This window comes from Lepidochelys kempii, chromosome 8 (assembly GCF_965140265.1).
Source record: "Lepidochelys kempii isolate rLepKem1 chromosome 8, rLepKem1.hap2, whole genome shotgun sequence".
Lineage (NCBI taxonomy): Eukaryota > Metazoa > Chordata > Testudines > Cheloniidae > Lepidochelys > Lepidochelys kempii.
Window position 1 is genome coordinate 93,350,586 of NC_133263.1, and position 17,561 is coordinate 93,368,146.

Genomic DNA, 17,561 nt, shown 5'->3' on the forward strand with positions numbered 1-17,561 from the left:
ACTGAGGTTACCAACATTCACTCTCCAGTTGTTGCTCTGTCCCTTGGCTGTAGCTCCAGATGTTTCTATCTATTTAATCTGATCTAAGAACTGACACCCACCAGTACAATGATCCCATTTGCAAATGCCTGTGCCTGAATGAAGGCTGCAGAAAACTATTTTTGTCACTGGGGAACAGACCCTTTCAGTCAGGAGCTTGGAAGGTTTTTGGTCTCTGTTTTTCAGCTGGCTTTGTGGCAGGCTCAAATGCTGCCTCTGTTCTGCTTTTCCAGAGTTTATGGTCGCTTGTGTTGTCTCTGACTTGTGGATGGCATTTAACATTCCTTGAACGGCATCCGTTTGGATTCTCAGAAATCAGGAAAGGGGAAGAAATAATCTAGGACAGCTGAGATGTAAGTCACCTTTAAAGTATTTCAATAATATATTCAAAGAGAGAGCTATTTTCAACATGCATCAAGGGAAAACGCCTATTAAGATGGATCTTGTAAGTTTTAAGTTGTCTTGTGTGTGTGGGTATATGAAATATCCATGTGGCTTAAGGATTTCATTTTACATGAAGGACACTTGCATATTTCCATTCTCAGGGTTACAGAAATTACAGATGGCTTTGTTGAACGAACACAACGTCACTGGATACACAGGATTTCAACTTTGAGGGAACTGATTTGAAAGCAACTAGAAGGTGTGCATTGCCATTTTATGACTACATGGGGATCTGCCTCAAGTGAAATGAGCTTAGAGGTCTCAGCCCAGAGATACCCGAGGATAGGTGCTCACATCACGAAAGCTGTTGCCAACCATGTCCTTTGCAATCTCAACAGAGAGAGCTGGGCAGAGGTGCTGGAACAATTTGTGTAGTGGGGGTGCTGAGAGCCGCTGAACCAAACTGTAAACCTCGTATATGATGAAAACCACTTGAAGGTAGGGAATGCGGTAGCACTCCTAGTTTCAGCACCGATGTAGCAGGGGGACTGCATTAACCAAGGAGACCGGTCTTCTCACCACTAGAGTTGAGGGAATTTGGCATTGGTGTTTCAAGTGCTGCTTCCTTTCTTCAGTAGGAATCCCAGTCCCCAGCACTACTTCTCAACATTAAATTCATTTGCAAACGAGAGACTAAATCACAAATCTACGGCAGAATACAACAGAAGAATTTCAAAAAATGCCTTCTCCATTAAACCTCCCGTCTCTAACACAAACAATAGTTAACTTCAGTGAAATATCTTTTTTAATCATTCATGTTAAGTCAGTAGCCTGATCTGTTATCTAGGAGAGATATTTGAAGGTTTGCCTGGACATGAATCCCTTCAGGAAGAGACATTTGATGGGAGTGCAGCTGGAAGGAAGCAGTTTAGTATTAGGAGCTGTTTGCTGCGGATCTTCTGGTCTGCTAGATAGGCAGAAGAATAAAATCCAATTGTGAAACAGAGACTTGCTTCTTGGAACTGCTGTTAGCTTTGTAACAGCACTCAGGATTCCCATATGGCCACTCTTACTGTAGTATCTCGTGCACCTCATAATTCATAATGGATTTATCCTCACAACATCCCTATAAGATAGGGAAGTGCTATTATCCCTATTTTACAGATGGGGTATTGAGGCACCTAGGGGCAAAATGATTTGCCCAAGGTCACACAGGAAGTCTATGGCAGAGCAAGGAATTGACTCTAAAGTCTCTCAAATCTTAGATTAGTGCCCTCACAGCCAGATGGTCTTTTCTTTCCAAAGAAAGTACCCCCTACATTCAGAGTGAATTCCTGTCCTCCATGCCGTTGTGCAGTGTTAGGAGCTTCACGCACAGTAGCAGGGTGGGCAGGATTGCAATCCTGCACTCAAGTGAGTGACAAGTTGGGTAACTCATTACTACACTGGCTGGTACATATTAGGCATAATCAGTGTCCAGCTCTCTAGGCATATGCCACAATCTAAAGGAGGCACAATGGCATCCCTCTGTACATTTCTGTTGGCTTTCCTGAGTTATCCTGATGTCCGCTCTTCCTTGCATGAGGCCATGATTGAGATCAGATTGAATTAACAATCTGTACCCAAAGACCCCAAATATTGGGAGAATTCAGATCTTTGTCCAAACTTGGTAACATGAACCCAATTGGAGTGCAAGGCCAGGCACTGATTGCATTTAATATATTTGCGCAGATGTTGCCTAACTGTGAAACCCCCATGTGCTGAATACAATTGGTATACAATATTTTATAGAGGAAAATGATCTGAACATTCGCTACTGAATTTGAATCAGACACTATTTATATTAAGGAATGGAGCAATGTTCACTTTCTCTTTTTAAAGATTTTAAGTTATTTGTGTCAGCAAAAAGCTTATTTTTTTTATCAGATTTCAACAGATTTTCTATTAATCTCATGAAAAGAAATGGATTTCACATCTGCCTGTAGTAGATATATGTATTTATCATCTAGTTAGAACTGATCAAAGTGTGGTCTGTTTATCTTGGTAACTGCAGAGGTCTGAAAGAGGCCTGAGTTATGGTGAATTGATATCATTTTTTTAAACATTAATAAACCACAGATGTTAAAATGATCACTTCTTTTCAATATTTCACCCATGAGTTGAGAAATTCAATCTCATCTTTGGTGTTACCAATCTGAGCACAGGGAAATAGAAATCCACATAGGAACCTCTAACTCTACACAAGCTAAGGTACCTCTTTGAGAGCACAGCTTGAGCAGTCTCCTTCTGCTAGGCTTCACTGATTAGCATGCAAATAGAATAGTGGTGTAAAAAATTCCAGATGAATTTGAGTAAGCTTTGCTGCAGGGGAAAAAAATGCTTGACAACATGCATGAGAGATGAAGAAAATTACACTACAGTGTAATCAGAAGGTATGTAAAAGGAGGTGCATATATTAACAATGTATTCCTCATAACATCCCTATGAGACAGGCATTAGCTGCATTTTACAGATAGGTAAACTGAAGACAGAAAGATCAAGTCCAATGTGTTGATTTTTAGATGACTTAACTTTTCAGGTGACTAACAGGAAGTTCATTGGGTCTGATTTTTTCTTTTCTCATAGGCGCTGAGCCAAACTCAGCTCCCGTTGCCTTCAAGGGGAGTTGTTGGTGCTCAGCACCTCTGACAATCGAGGCTGAGGTGGCTGAAGTGGGGCACCCAGATTCAGAGGCCTGAGTGATTTGAGGGAGACCCCAAACAGAGCCGGTGCTAGAGCTGTGATTAGAATGCAGCCATCTCCTGCTCTCAGGCCGGTGCTATGTTTGTGAGACCAGAGTGCCTATCACTGCAGCCACATTGGCTGCTCTGCATAAGGGCTGGCGCATCTGAAGGCATTTTGCTGGCAGGGAGCATGCCGCAGCCATAGCACCATCAGTAACCCTCTCCAAAAACCAGGAATCTATGGCCCTGCCTCCCAAAGGCCATTCCCTGGCTAAGGTGACCCTGAGTAACTACTTGTGAGCTCTATGAAATATCTCACTGACAACCCTTCAGTGAAAGTGATTGGCTCCACCTTAACATGGAAAAGGGCTAGAACAAAAGGCTGATTCTAACTTCCTCGTTCTCTCACGGCGGAGCTTGGGTCTCTAGCCACAACCTAAATGGATGAGTCGCAAACCCCAGTTCTAGTTATAACCTCTGCAAGCCAACCAGCAAAGGACAATGAGCGTATAGACAGATGAGCAGGTGTAGTATTTCCATCATGGCACACGCACACATTAGCTGTTGTGTTATGCACAAAAGCCACCTGGAAGTATGTAGTGTGAGCATTTAGTTTGCTGTCGGAAGGTAAGTCCATGTCAGGTAACAGCTATAAGAGAGTCATCAAACAACACATTAGATCATTTAGACAAGGCTCAAGCTAAAAAGGTTTAAGGCCCATAAGTGTTTAGCCTTGGGCGTCTAACGTCATGCCTGGTCATCTAAATAGCTGGGCCCAGATTTGAAGACATGCGGCATGCCTGTTTCCCAGTGCTTAGCACCTCTGAAAATGAGGACACTTTTATTTAAGTTCATAATTATGGATTTAGGTGCCTCATTTTAGGCACCCACATTCGTGGACTTCATTTTTAAATAGCATTCAAGCTGGATGCTAATTGGTGGGCACAATTAACGCCACCTGCAACTAACTGCAGGCTCAAATGCCAGGTCCTGTTTTAGACTCTTCAGGGCAGGAGTGTGGGCTCAGATGCACTTAGGAGTCTAAGACCCGTTTTTAGGCACCACTGTGATCCACAAAACCCCAGCGTGGCTGCTGCCTCACCCTTTAGGTGCCTAAGCTCACTCAGTGCCTAAATTTTGCTGGACAAGTTCCCTATGTACCTAAGTTTCTGCCTCTGGCTGTGTGCATTGCTGCCTCACTCTAGGCATCTGGACACCTATCTCCCATCTGTGCCCCAGCATGATACACAAATTGGGGGAAATTAGGTGGATGAGCACTTATCATACGTGAAGGGTCTGATCTGCTAGGTGTTCTTAGATGCTGCCTAGTTCTGCACAAAATGGCTGGAGAAGGAGGCCAACCAGCAAAGCCATCTCAGAATTTCTGACCAACTGGTTAGGGTACTTACTGGGATGTTGGCGACCCCTGGTTCAAGTCTCCCTCTGCCTGATGAGGGGAAAGGATTTGAAGAGAGGTTCCCTGCCTCTGAGATGAATGTTCTAATCACTGGATACTGAGATATTCAGATATGCATCAATCTCGCCTGCTGAAGTTGTTCCACTTTAATTATATTGATTAAATATCACTGGGGCTAGAGAGAATGAGTCCCTCCATAGCTCAGTTATTAGAGCACTCCCCTGAGAGACGGGGGACTCCTGTTCAAATCCTTTTGCCTCCTCAGGCAGATGAGGGAATTGAACCAATGGTCTCCCACATCCCAGGTGAATACCCAGACCTAAAAGTTACAAGGTTGGGCCACTGCCTCAATGACTAAACACCATTATTTTGTGTGTAGCAGTTTTGTGCTCCTAGAGACCGGCTTAAAATCAGACTCCGTTTTTAAGTGTTATGCCTGTCCTGAGAGATAACAAATCGGAACTCTGGTCACCAAGAGTGTATGCTTGCCTGTCATACAGTCAGATCAGACATTTAGCTAGTCTCCATATATTTTCAGGCATACAACAAGGTAAGAGCAAAGCAGAGACATCAGCAGTCACCCTGTGGGGAAAAAAGCAGATCATCACAGCAGGCAGGGAACATCCTGTTCCAGAGCTTGAAAGTGACTGGTGTGTAGGCAGGCATGAAGAAGCCTAAGCCTTTCTCTTTTAAGGTAATGGCAGGGTGGGGGTTATTGACAGTCCGCCTGTCACACTGCCTTGTTGGGTAGGGATTGCAGGACTGTGAATAAACCAATATGAAGGTGGTCTCGCGTGTGTATTTGTGAAGAAAACAGTTCTTGTAGGGTTTTATCGCACAATGTAGTTATAGCATGTGAGCGTGGAAAGTTAGATACACAGGCATATTTAGATAGCATTGTGCAAAGAAGAAAAAAATAGCTAATTAGCCAGCCAGCTCCCTCTCTCCCCCAAAGTAACTCAGAAAGATTGCCAGCTAGCTATGCCAGAGGCTTTTATCATTCCACTTCTGAATTTTCACAAAGTCACCTGTTGAAGGGTCTTTTTCACTGAAGGGACGGTGATCCATGCTGGCTTCATTTCTCCATTCAAATACTGTTTCCAGTTCAGGGAACTGCCTGATGGTCAGCAGCAGGTTTGATTAAAGCTAAAGAAAGATGAGGAACAGGGTTTTTTGGGGGGGGGGGGGGAGGGGAGGAGGGGAATGGATGGCAAATGCTGAGTGTGCAGTTTCTGTACACTCTCAAATTAAAAAAGGGAAGTAGAGAAGATGGAAAAAGAAGAAAGGAAGCCTTGAGCTTTGGGGCAGAGAACACTTCAGACCCTCTTTCATGCTGCTTCTAAATGCCCTTCCCTGCTTATGGACATCAGTGCTCTTGTCTGAGTATGTAGCAATGAGTTAATGCATTGAATGTTTTTGCTAGGTGTTATACTAGCACATGATTTTGGAGGGGGAGGTGCTGTTTGGTTTTTGTTCGGGAAGGAGTTTTGCCAAAGCCATGTAGGCAGGTCCTCATCTGGTTTAAATTGTCAGAGCCCCATTGACTCCAAGGAAGTGCTGAGAAATGTTTCATCATTAGGCTATACATGGCAGATGAAGTGGAGTGTCCCAGTGGTGGTGAGGATAGAATCTTGATCTTGGACTCCTCTTGTATTTTATCTGTATAGTTAATACTTTCCCTGATATATGTTGCATAACCAGTGATTGAAGATTAACCATTCCAATTGCTAGCTTAACTTCCAGCACAAAGCAAACTTTACTATTCAAAATATTTCACAATGATAGCAGCAGCTAATCTTTAAGGCCCTCTGTGCATTTGGGTTTTTTTGTACAATAAGGTTTGCTCTTAAAGATGAACTGCTAGGCAAAAAAGAAATTGTAACCCTCGTCACTCCCTTTTTATTTTACTCAGCTATGATTTATAAAGAGCAATTCAATAGGTTTTTTATAAAAAAAAAAAAGCTTTTTTCTGCTTGTTTTTTGAATATTAGAAATACAAGTCCTGACTTTTGTCTTTGCTGTATGACTGGAGAATTAGTGGGGATTGTGATATTACAGCTGGCTGAAATCTGAGCAATGGAGAGGTGAGGGGGGTGTTCAGGCAGACCGTTCACAATGCTCTGTTTTTAGTGGATACCTGTTTATCTATGTCTGTATCACTATGGCGCTGGGGACCACAGAATCTGAGTATCACAAATACTAATAACCTTATCCTTGCACTATCCCTGTGAGGCAGTGAAATATTATTATCCCCACTGAACTCTAGTCACAGAGATTAAAGGGCTAATTTTCAGAAGTGCTTGAGCATCCGGATTGGCCTTGGGAACGGTGGTTGCTTAACAAAATCAGGTCCTAAATTAATTGTCCAAGGTCATACAGGAAGGCTGCGGCTTAGCTGGAATTGAACCCGCTTCTTCTGAATCCCCTTGCCCAGTGCCTCCATCACAAATCCATCCCTACTTACTACTTTTCCTGCCAAGTTCTTGGGATAAAAAGTTCCCTTTGTGAGTAACTCAATATCCTTTTCACTAGAAGGGTGACAGGGCTCCAACTCCAGTTTTCTAGAGCTTTTTCACCCACCATGCTATAAAAACTCCACGACCCACCTATGCCACAACAACTGTTTTTCTCCATAAAAGCCAGGGCTAAATTGCTCAGGCTTTGGCTTCAGCACCAGGTGTTGGGGATCAGGGCCCGGGGCTGCAGGCCTGCGCAGCGGCTCTTTGACGTTCTGCCCTGGGCCCTAGTGAGTGTAACGCTGGCCATGCTTGGCAGAATCCCTGAAACCTGCTCGTGGCCTCCCAGGGGGCCCCAGACCTCTGGTTGAGAACTACTGCTCTAGAGAATCCAGTAAAAACAGGGAAGCCGTGACTTGGTATTGCTGATATTTCTAAGGTAAAAATCAAAAAGACTCAGTCTTCCCTCCCTTATCTGATGGAGGAAAATGCTATGAGGCCATGTCTCAGCAATACCTCTCTCATACAGGATTGCAGGCAAAAACAAGGGTTTTTTTCTTCTTCTTCTTCTTTTTGTATTTCACTGTTAGCAGCTGCTCCGCCAGAAGATTCTGTTGCTACTGTTATAAAATAGTTGAACACACTGATGTACACAATTAGAAAAAACAATTGGTTAAAATGGACCATAAGTACATTCTAGAGTTTGTGTGCAGGAAACAGGCTACAAGTACACACGTTCTCAGCTGGGAGCCTTTGTCACAGGTACTGGTTTTATACATAGTTACCCAGCATGCTGTAGAATTTGAATTCTTCCGCTAACCCAGCAAGGGACAATCTCTTGCTCTCATTTTACTTCAGGCTCTTTTGCAAAAGTGGAATGGCACTGCTGGAGACTAATCAACATAATTTTTTACACTTCACCGAGGCCTATTAGTAATCATTGCTGCAATTTCTAACTCCAAATGGGGACACTATAGTTCTAAACTCAACTCTGCCTTGGTTCGTATCCATCAAGCCATAGAAAAAACATAATTATCTCGGCCTGTCTATGCAATGTCCTTTTCTTTTCCTGGATGCTGCACCTGGCTGGTAGGCTTGAAAGTGCTGTGGAAGGTATTACAAAACACAAGTGTTAATTAATAGTAAAATAAAACACGCACCACCTATTTTTAGGGACTTATATGGCCCCACTCTTGTAGCATCAGAGAGCCTCTCAATCCTTTCCCAATACCTCTGTGAGGTAAGGAAGTACAAACATCCATAGATGGGTGAATTTTTTTTTTTTGGTGAATAGTAAATTTGCCAAAAAATGCATTTTGGGGGCTCTGAAACTAATAGCAAATTTGACATAAGTTTGGCAAATAGTTTCAGCCTGAATTAATTTTAGGTACTGAGGTGCCACTTGCCAAATAGCTGAAGGAGGAGCAGGAGGTGGTGCCTTGCTTTATAGGCTTTAGTCCAGTGGTTAAGTTACGCACTTGGGATGTGAGAAGTTTGGGTCCAAGTCCCCCTTCTGCCTGATGTGGAGAAAGGATTCGAACATGGGTCTTACTCATTTCATAACATTTTGTTTCTAGGTGTTTTTAGAAGGCTATGGGTCAAATATGTTTTACTCAACCCTAAATAGAATTTTTGGATTCCCCAAACTTTTTTTAGAATTTTCAAATTTGGGTTGAATCAAACAACTTTGTTTTCAATTTTTCAAACCTACCAGTGAATGGAAAAATAAATTATTCACCCAACTCTATGAAACATCCCCATGTTACAGATGAGAAATTGAGGCACTGAGGGACATAGTGTTTGTCTTCACCACTAAAAAAGTTTGTTTTTACTGTGGGATAATTAACACTCCTGTTGGAAAATCCTTGTAGAGACGATGCACTGCAGACTTACCAGGAAGTAAACTAAGCAAGGTCAATCCTTGTTGGTGGTGGTAGAAGTCAAGTGTGACCTCACCTAGCTACCTTATGATAAAAATTGCAAGTCCCTGGTCTCTGCTAGGATTTTGCAGCAAGTTAACTTCTCTGTTTGTTGTTTAGTGGAACCCACTGCCCCCTTTTTTGTCAGGAAAGACACTTCCTTTGTGACCTCGGACATGTCACTTAATCTGTTTGTGGTGGAGAAGGGTGTTGAACTTGGGTCTTCAAAGACCTAGCTAGTGCCCTAACCTCTAGGACCCTCCTTCCTACCCCTGCTGCAGGGACCTATTCAGAGTAATTGATTCTGTTAATAAAAGCAGGACTGGTTTAAGCACATTTGGGACTCCCTTTGAAGCCATTTGATTTCCACCCCCTGCCCTGCTTGTCCTCAGGTTGAGGGTTGTGTGTGCGACCTCGAGTCTAACTAGCCCATGCTGTTGCACCACTCCACTAGGGGAAGACACTGCATTCTAGTTCTGGACACTTTCAACTGTATTGTCAACCAACCTCTTGCATTCAAAAAAAATTATGAGGCAGGTGCCAGAAAATCAAGAGATTGACTTTAAAATCAATTTGCCTTCTGGTTCCTGAGTCTAGAGGTTGCACTCAGGTCCTGCTTTCAGGCCTTTCTCCACAATCATGTGAGCTAGAAACATAATTCTTCTTGTAAATGAAAGCTGAGATTCTCATGTAATCAATAGATGCCAGGAACTGGTGCTTTAAGAAAAATGCCTACTGTCACAGAAGTGGGCAGTGGTGGGGGTGGATTAGGTAGGGATTGGAGGTTAATTTCCTGTTAAACAGGAGATGGGGGAACATACAATGCATCCTGTCCAGGTCATGATAAAAAATAGGCATTGATTCCCCAGCAGGCTCATTGCAGAGCTTTTTTTGGCATGAAGTGGCTCATTCTGAGCACCATGTGGTGTGGGAGCCTAGGCAGGAAAAGTAGCACTAGCAATCATGATTAATCTATCCCCAGTGGGGTGGAGGTGTCCTGTGCCTCTACAATTGACAGCATTGTCTGAGCAGGCCCTGAACATATGTAAACTTCTAAATGTACAGCTCAGTGTCGGTGCTGACTCTGTTACAAAAAGTCTCTTCGTTTAATTACATGAAACAAGGAATATTTACTCCGTGTCCGAATTGGCAATGAACTTTCAGTTGAATATCCGTGGCAGGCAGCTGGACAATGTTAAATGGCTTCCTCTTGCTGTTGTATAAAAATACAAAGATTTGATTCTGTTGCTAACTGTTTACACAACAGAAAATCGAAGCATTCAGAAATTGGATTTTATTTTTAGTGCTGCACTCTGCAATAATGAGCAGAAATCTGTAAAGACCGTTTGAGACCTAGTGACTTGGCTCATTGGGGCATTGAATGTGTCACTTTCTCTACCCATCACTTAGCAAAAATACTAAGAAGCAGGGTCTTGCCCAATACGGATACAATTTTTTAAAAATATAGGTGATATTTGCAAAGCTGCATATTTCCTATTGAAATTAATGGGAGTTGTTTAGAGAATTTGGATGCACAGCTTTGAAAAGCTCAGTGTACGGTTTGTTTGTTTTTGGTGGGGGGAGGTTTGGAGACCAGTCACAGCTTGAAATCTCCCCTTGTTATCTCCATCTTCAAAGGGCTGCCCCACTTCTAAGGAGAACAGTGGTGGCTGCACAGGAGAGAGGGAGCAGAGGGGATTGCTTTAGCCAAAGCTCTCCCAGCTGCATTGTCAGGGAGGAGTGTTTGAAGGGGAGGCTGCAGCTTCTGCTCAGCAGTCCCCTCTGGATAGGCAGATGGCTGGCCAGTGGGAGCTTACTGCCTGCTTGTTTCCATAGCCTTGGGGATTTGCACTCTTCTGCTGCTAAGTATCTCCATAGAGCTTGGAGCAGTGGGGACACCTCTGGGAGGGGCTGGTGCTTACTCCTGTCCTCTCTCTGTTCCCAGTCAGCCCCAGGCTGTTGCCATGAAGGAGATCTTGGGGACTCCCATTTTGATGTCATCACAGGAGACACTAAGCTTGCCCCCCAGATTTCCATTAAAAAAAAAAAGAGACACTTTGGACAATTATGGACCCTGACTCTCTTGTTTTTGCAAAAGCAGAGAGATTGCGGGGAAAACCAAGGGTGACTGACCTTTAAAAATGCCTCAGAACTTAATTCTTCGGTTCAAGAAGTGTTTAGTCTGAGGGCCCCCTAAACAGAGTCCCACTGAAGACTGAACCAGCTGGGTTCCCAGAGAAAGGCTTTAGAGTCTTCTGAATTTTTAATTCTGTGTTTATCATCTAACAATTAAACGGCAAATGCGCTTGCGAAAGCTAAGGGAGTAGCGCCACTGGGAATTACAATCCTGTCTCCTCAGTCGAGAACCAAGACACTAGCGATACAAGTTCTTTCATGACGTGTGTCCCATGATTGACCTCTCCTCTGATTTCAGCAGAACCCCTTCTGTAGGAATTAAAGACTGCTCAGTCTCCCTGCTAGCTCAGCCATGGTCTGCTGCTGTTTCTCCTCAGCAGTCTGCACTAATGCAGATTACCATCCACCAGTAATTCCAAAGACATAGCTAAATATATTGCATTTATTCTGCAATCACAAGCTAAACTCTGGAGAACCTGGTTTGCATTTAAAGGCTTTCTCTTTCTTCTCTGAAAGATTCAAGGGCCAAGCACACCATGTCAGTTTGCTCTTCCCATTTGCCTGCCTATAACTGGCACTGGATAAAAGCTGTAACACTTGTCTGAGGAGATTGGGTTCAGACAAAAAACATACAGTGATTTCTATTATGTGTTGAGCTACAGCTGTGCTCTCACTGCAGTACAGAACACAAAAGATGGGCACAAGTCCCTGCCCCCAGGAGCTGACGCCCCAAGGGCTAAATTCTGCTTTTGGGATGTAGATGTGCAGCTCCTCTTGACTTTAGTTGGAGCTGCATGGGTGGTTCAAAGTGTCATGTCCCCACCCCCGCATTAATGGGTGGCCTACTAGGATATGTCTATACTGTGGTTAGATACCCACTGCTGGCCTGTGCCAGCTGACTCAGGTTCACAAGGCTCAGGATCAGGTGCTGTTTAAATGTGCTGTAGACATTTGTGCTCGGCCTGGAGCCTGGGCTCTATCCCCCTGAAAGATGGGAAAGTGCCAAAGCTCAGGCTTCAACTCAAGCCTGACATGTACACCGCAATTAAACTGCCCCGTGCCCGAGCCCTTTAGCCCGAGTCAGCTGGCATGGGCCCACCATGGGTGACTAATCACAGTGTAGACATAACTCCCTAGTGCTGCTGCTAGTTAACAGTTACTTCTTTATCTCAAGTGGTAGAGGTCTGTGCTTTGGTAGTGGTGGTTCAAACCCTGCTGACGACCCATGCCAGAGACAGGAGATGGGGTCATTACCTATATTCATAGTACTATAAACATGAACAGTTTTATCAGGAGGTTTATTTCCCATTGGACAACCATTCTTACAAGTATATTGTCCTGCGGGAAATATATCTAGGCACACACGTTGGACCAAGACCAGTGCTACGTCACCGGTAAATCTCCGGTAACTCTTTACACTCCCTAATGGCTCTTGAACTACTGACTGATTCTACCGGCATAGCTGGGGTTTCTGTGGTCTACAATTGTACGGTGGCCTGAAAGGGGCATATTACAGCACAGTCAGCAGCCTGGGGGATGTACGGATTCAGTTGGTACTAGTGTGTTGGCTGTCCATTTCATTGTGTGATGAATGAAAAAAAGCATAGGTGTTTCCTTTCCAATATTGACAAGAAGCTGGGGGAGGATGTGAGATCATATTAGCATTAGAGGCTGTACAGGGACTGATTAAGGGTGACAGTCATCCTACTGCAGAGAGCCTGCTACAGGCTCAATGCATATAAGCCATAAATAGTGCATAAGGACTTCTGTGGGCCTGCTTCATGAAAGGGTGAAGAGGTTCCATGCAGAGGGCTAGCACAGGCCTACACACCGCTTAAGTCCCACTTCTGAGGGCTTGTGTTTCTTGATCTTATCCTGTGCAGAGGAATGAATTTCTCTGTGGGGTGAATATTGGCCTAAGTCACTTAGAGTTAATCTCAGTTTATTAAACCACTGTCCAGGGATAAAGTAATAATACAAAGTGAAATAAATTGAGTGCTGAGGGAAAAATAATTGAAAAAAGTTAAGTCTCCATGCCCAAAAGCATTCTAAAAATGGTCCAGAATTCCGCAATACAAATTGGTTGTGGCGCTTCTGAAGACTGAACTGTCACCCTTTTTAATAATGCCTCCCCTCTCTTCCTCTATTTCTTTAGCTTTTCCTATTCAGGTTCCTATTCAGATATTAATTTATAACATTTAACAATTACATTATGCACAATATGCTGTATGTGAACTGAATGGCTCACTGAGCCAAACAATCCAGATGAGATTGGACCAAACAGATATATTTAAAGGACTGAACTATAATAAAATAAGTGTATCACTGGGCAAGTGCTGCTTGAATGCTGACACTGCAGCAAATATATTGGTTAAGCTAGCCAGATACACTACACTCCTCTTCTTGGGCAGAAAACATGTACTCAGTGAACCAGAAAACTGCAAAATTGTTTAATAAAATTAATCCTAAACTATGAATAGCAGAAATGCCAGCCTTATTTTGCATCTAGTTTTTCACACCAGTAAATATCAGTTTATCATTAAATTCTGTTGCCATCATTTGAACACTTGCTGCGTTGGCCTGAGTATAATTTTATATCAGTACATGTTTTGTTAATAAATGCCAAATTAGCATAAAGGAATCAGAAAGCATATTTTCAAACCAGGTTTCAAAACATGATGACAAATAAAAATAATTTGGGGGGGGTGTATACATATTTGTCCAAGAGTTTCATTTCATGACATATATAAAAACACTGGGTCTGATCCTGAAATCCCTTACTCATGCATACAGTCCCATAGATTCCCTTTGGGCTTGTTATCTAAGTAAGGACTAGTTGTATTGATAAGGATTACTCAGAGTAAGGACTGTAACCCATTTGTTAGCGTATGTTGTACCTAATCCACGGAGTCTGGCATCCACGGAATCCATGTAAGTCTGTCGTAAGTCTCCTCTTGAGCTGAATTGCTAGAGACTCTTGCATTCAGATCCAGAGATCCCTGGTCAGTCCCATTTGTTAATCTCAGCATAATGGCTGCCACAGAGCATATGCTCATCTGGCATTTGCACTTCTGTGGGCTTTGCTGTTTGGGGTGAGCTGCCTTTTTTCCAGAGGATGTATATACCCCATCAGTCAGTGTTTGCTCCGTGTCTACACAGCAATTAGACACCTGTGGCTGGCCTGTGCCAGCTGACCTGGACTCAAGCTAAGGGGCTGTTTAAATGCAATAGAGACACATCTTGCAGGTTTCTAGAGCCTGGGCTGCACCCCAAGCCCAAATATCTACACCTCAATTAAACAACCTCTTAGCCCAAGCCCCGCAAGCCTGAGTCAGCTGGCATGGGCCAACCATGGGTTTTTAATGGCAGAGTAGACATGCCCTCTGTGACCAGTTCCCAGATAGTGTAAGTCTGTGACAGCTCCTACCTATAGTGCCTGGAACTTTAGCTGAAGCTGTGGAGACGTCTGCTTTCAGCAATGGAGGTCCTTTATACAGTCCCAAAACGGTGGCTGACACACTTTACGGAGTAGCCTCTCTTCTTGTAGGAGAGGAGCCCCCACATCCCCAGATGTTAACGTTATAACTACATGATGCAGGAAAATTAGGTATTGGTTCATACATGGCAACATAAATACATGGAGGAAAGTAGGAGCAGGGTCTGTCAATGACCATTAGAATCTCAGGAAACTGATCATTTGGGATCTCACTCATGTAATCCTAACAGGTCAGTCCTGCTCATTGATCTGGAACATGAACCACTATAGAGAGCCCCACCCAAGCCCCCTGCCCAATATGCAACAGGGGAAAATTCCTTCTTGACTTAAATCATATTCAAAACTGGAATTTTTTTATTCAAATCAATGCTACCATTGTCCAGCTCTTTGCCTGATGATGTCCCCCCTCCACCCTCCCCTCCGTTCTCCAATTCCTCTAAAGCCACCACATCTTGCACTGCTGCCATAGAGCAGCAGGGTAAGCCCACCTTCTGGTGAAGATGACGAGTAACCTGGCTGATCTGTATTTTTCTACTGCTTCTATACTGCATTGCAGTGGTTTCCTTACGCAGCCATCTGAGAAAACAGCTTCTGCAAAAGGTACCAGAAATGAGTATAGCAGAGCTTGGGTAAAGGTCATGTCTATGGACAACCTCAGTACTTGTCTAGTTCAGAGGGAATACCCCAACTATTCTCCCGTGCTATGGCCCATTAGTAGATCATACTCAGATGTATTTATTTTTTGTTTAAGATCATAAGATCATTCTGATCATCTAGTGTGACCACCTGAATAACCCAGGCCAAAGAATTCCACCCAGAGAGTCCCATATCAAGCTATAAGCTCTGGCTGAGCTAAAGCCTCTTTTTAGAAAGACATCCTATCTTGAAGTAAAGGCTTAAAGTGATAAAGAATCCACCCATATCTCTAGGTAACCCATTCCAATGGTTAAGTACCCAGCATATCAGAACTTACCATAATGGGGTGACTGACCCCTAGCTCATCTAGGACCAGTGATCACCATTTTGAAACAGGTAATGGATGGTCCCTGGCATGGTGGTATTGTTGGGACACAGTGAGCTGCAATTGCTCCTTTATCTGGAGTACATTTCTTTTCTGCAATATTTCTCCTGTAGCTAGCCAGAGCAGTCATAATATAAGAGATTGTTCTTAGCCATCCCAGCAGTATTGACATTATTGATGTTGTGTATGTTTCCTGGGTCTGAGTAGATTCCTCTTGGTAAGCAGTGGTCACCGTGTGGAGCCTGCTTGTCTTCCTCCTCAGTGCTTGGGAGTGCAGAGCATAGAAGGGACACGTTTTTGCATTTGTTATTAGCTGGACACATGAGTTACTAAGAACCATTAACTACTGTGACAACTGTCTTTTGAAAATCCTAGTGACGGAGCACTCATCTTGACTCAGGACACCTAGATCAGCCATGGAATTTTCAGAACTCCTGCCCTGCTTAAAATTCCCCTTTGAAAATTCCCCTGAATTCTGGAGTATCCAGTGTTAGTGCTCACATCCCCTGCTGCAGGTACAAATGGCTCCCTCTTAACATCCTGGTAATGCCTCTCTGTCTTGATGTCCAAAACTCCCATTGACTAATGAGGGCCAGGATTTCACCCCATATTTATGTAAGCAGAGTCAGGATGAGCTCCACCCTGACATCTGGTGGTGAGGTGTGGCAAGTTGTGGAAAAGAACTTCAGGGGCTGATTTCATTTGCATAAGCACACCCACCCCGCCAAGAATGAGGCCATAGCTGCCCAAATGGTCACTTTGGCTGCTGTGGGATCCCCAGTGTCTCTGTTATTGGGGCAGGAAGAATAACTTGTTATTACCCTGATTATGGGAATCAAGGACAGTGGAACTGTACTTAGCCTTTTGTTATGATGGAGGGACTCGCCATCAACTAAGGAGCACTTGCTAGGCAAGGGACATGGGTTCCAAAACTCTGTGAATTGAGAGAGACTGGGGATAGGTATTAATACTTGGTGGTATGGGCCCCTTTACATGCTAATTGCACTTCTTCTTCCTCTCTCCACTGTGGGATGTCAGAGCTAATTTTGCTTCCATTAGGAGTCTAGTTACAGGCTGCTGAGCTGAATTCACCTTGGTCTAATGGTGCACCAGCACTGAGGCTCCCCTACTACAAGCCGAAATCGCAAAAGAGCTGCAATCCCTGAGCATTGTGTTAAGTAGTGGGGGAGTCTGAAGATATATGGTGGAGCAGTTTGTGGGGCAGCGAGCGGAGTGGCTGGTGGAGCAGAGCAGTTTGTTGGATGCGTAGAGCAGCTCATGGGGTGGCTGGCAGAGTGGAGCCCAATGGAGAGGAGGGGCCATCAGCTTGGGACCACGTAAGGTGCCCCTTAACCTCCCCACAATCTCCACCCAGGTTGGGAGATAAAACTCTGCAGATAAACTTTTGAACTCTGGGGCTGCCCTGACCAGGGACAGAGACTTTTGGGTTGTTGGACTTTTGGGACTTTGGATGATTTTGGGTTGCTGGACTCAAGAACCAAAGGGAAAGGACATGCCCCAATTTGCTTGGGGTGGGTTTTTTGCTCATGGGTTGTGTTATGAATCCTGTTGGTGGTGTTTCCCCAACATAATGCCACATTGTTTCTCTCTGTTATTAAAAGGCTTTTTGCTACACTCGGACTATGTGCTTGCAAGAGGGGAAGTATTGCCTCTTGGAGGCTCACAGCGGGGTTGGTATATATTTGTCTCAGGTCACTGGGTGGGGCTCGAGCCAGTTTTGCATTGTGTTATTGGAATGGAACCCCTAGATACTGAACCCAGCCCTTGTTGCTGCCAACTCTGACAGGCAGAAGGGTTACATTTATAAAAGGGGAATAATTTTATTTACATGCTTCCTTACATGTATTACGAGGCCAAATTCATTGTTATTTAAAGCACTTTTAGATTCTTGAATGGAGTGTTCTATAGAAGTACAAAGTATTATTAGAATGAACACTTGTTTTGATTTC

General features: G+C 43.8%; 1 protein-coding gene across 1 annotated transcript in view; it reads left to right on the top strand.

Annotated features, from left to right (window-relative positions):
* The first annotated feature begins 295 nt into the window (after window positions 1–295).
* Window positions 296–17,561, top strand: part of DAB1 (DAB adaptor protein 1) — a 758,910-nt gene continuing 741,644 nt past the window's right edge. The window contains exon 1 of the mRNA XM_073357552.1: window positions 296–392. The gene's annotated coding sequence lies outside the window, so the exon portion shown is untranslated. The remainder of the gene's footprint in view (window positions 393–17,561) is intronic.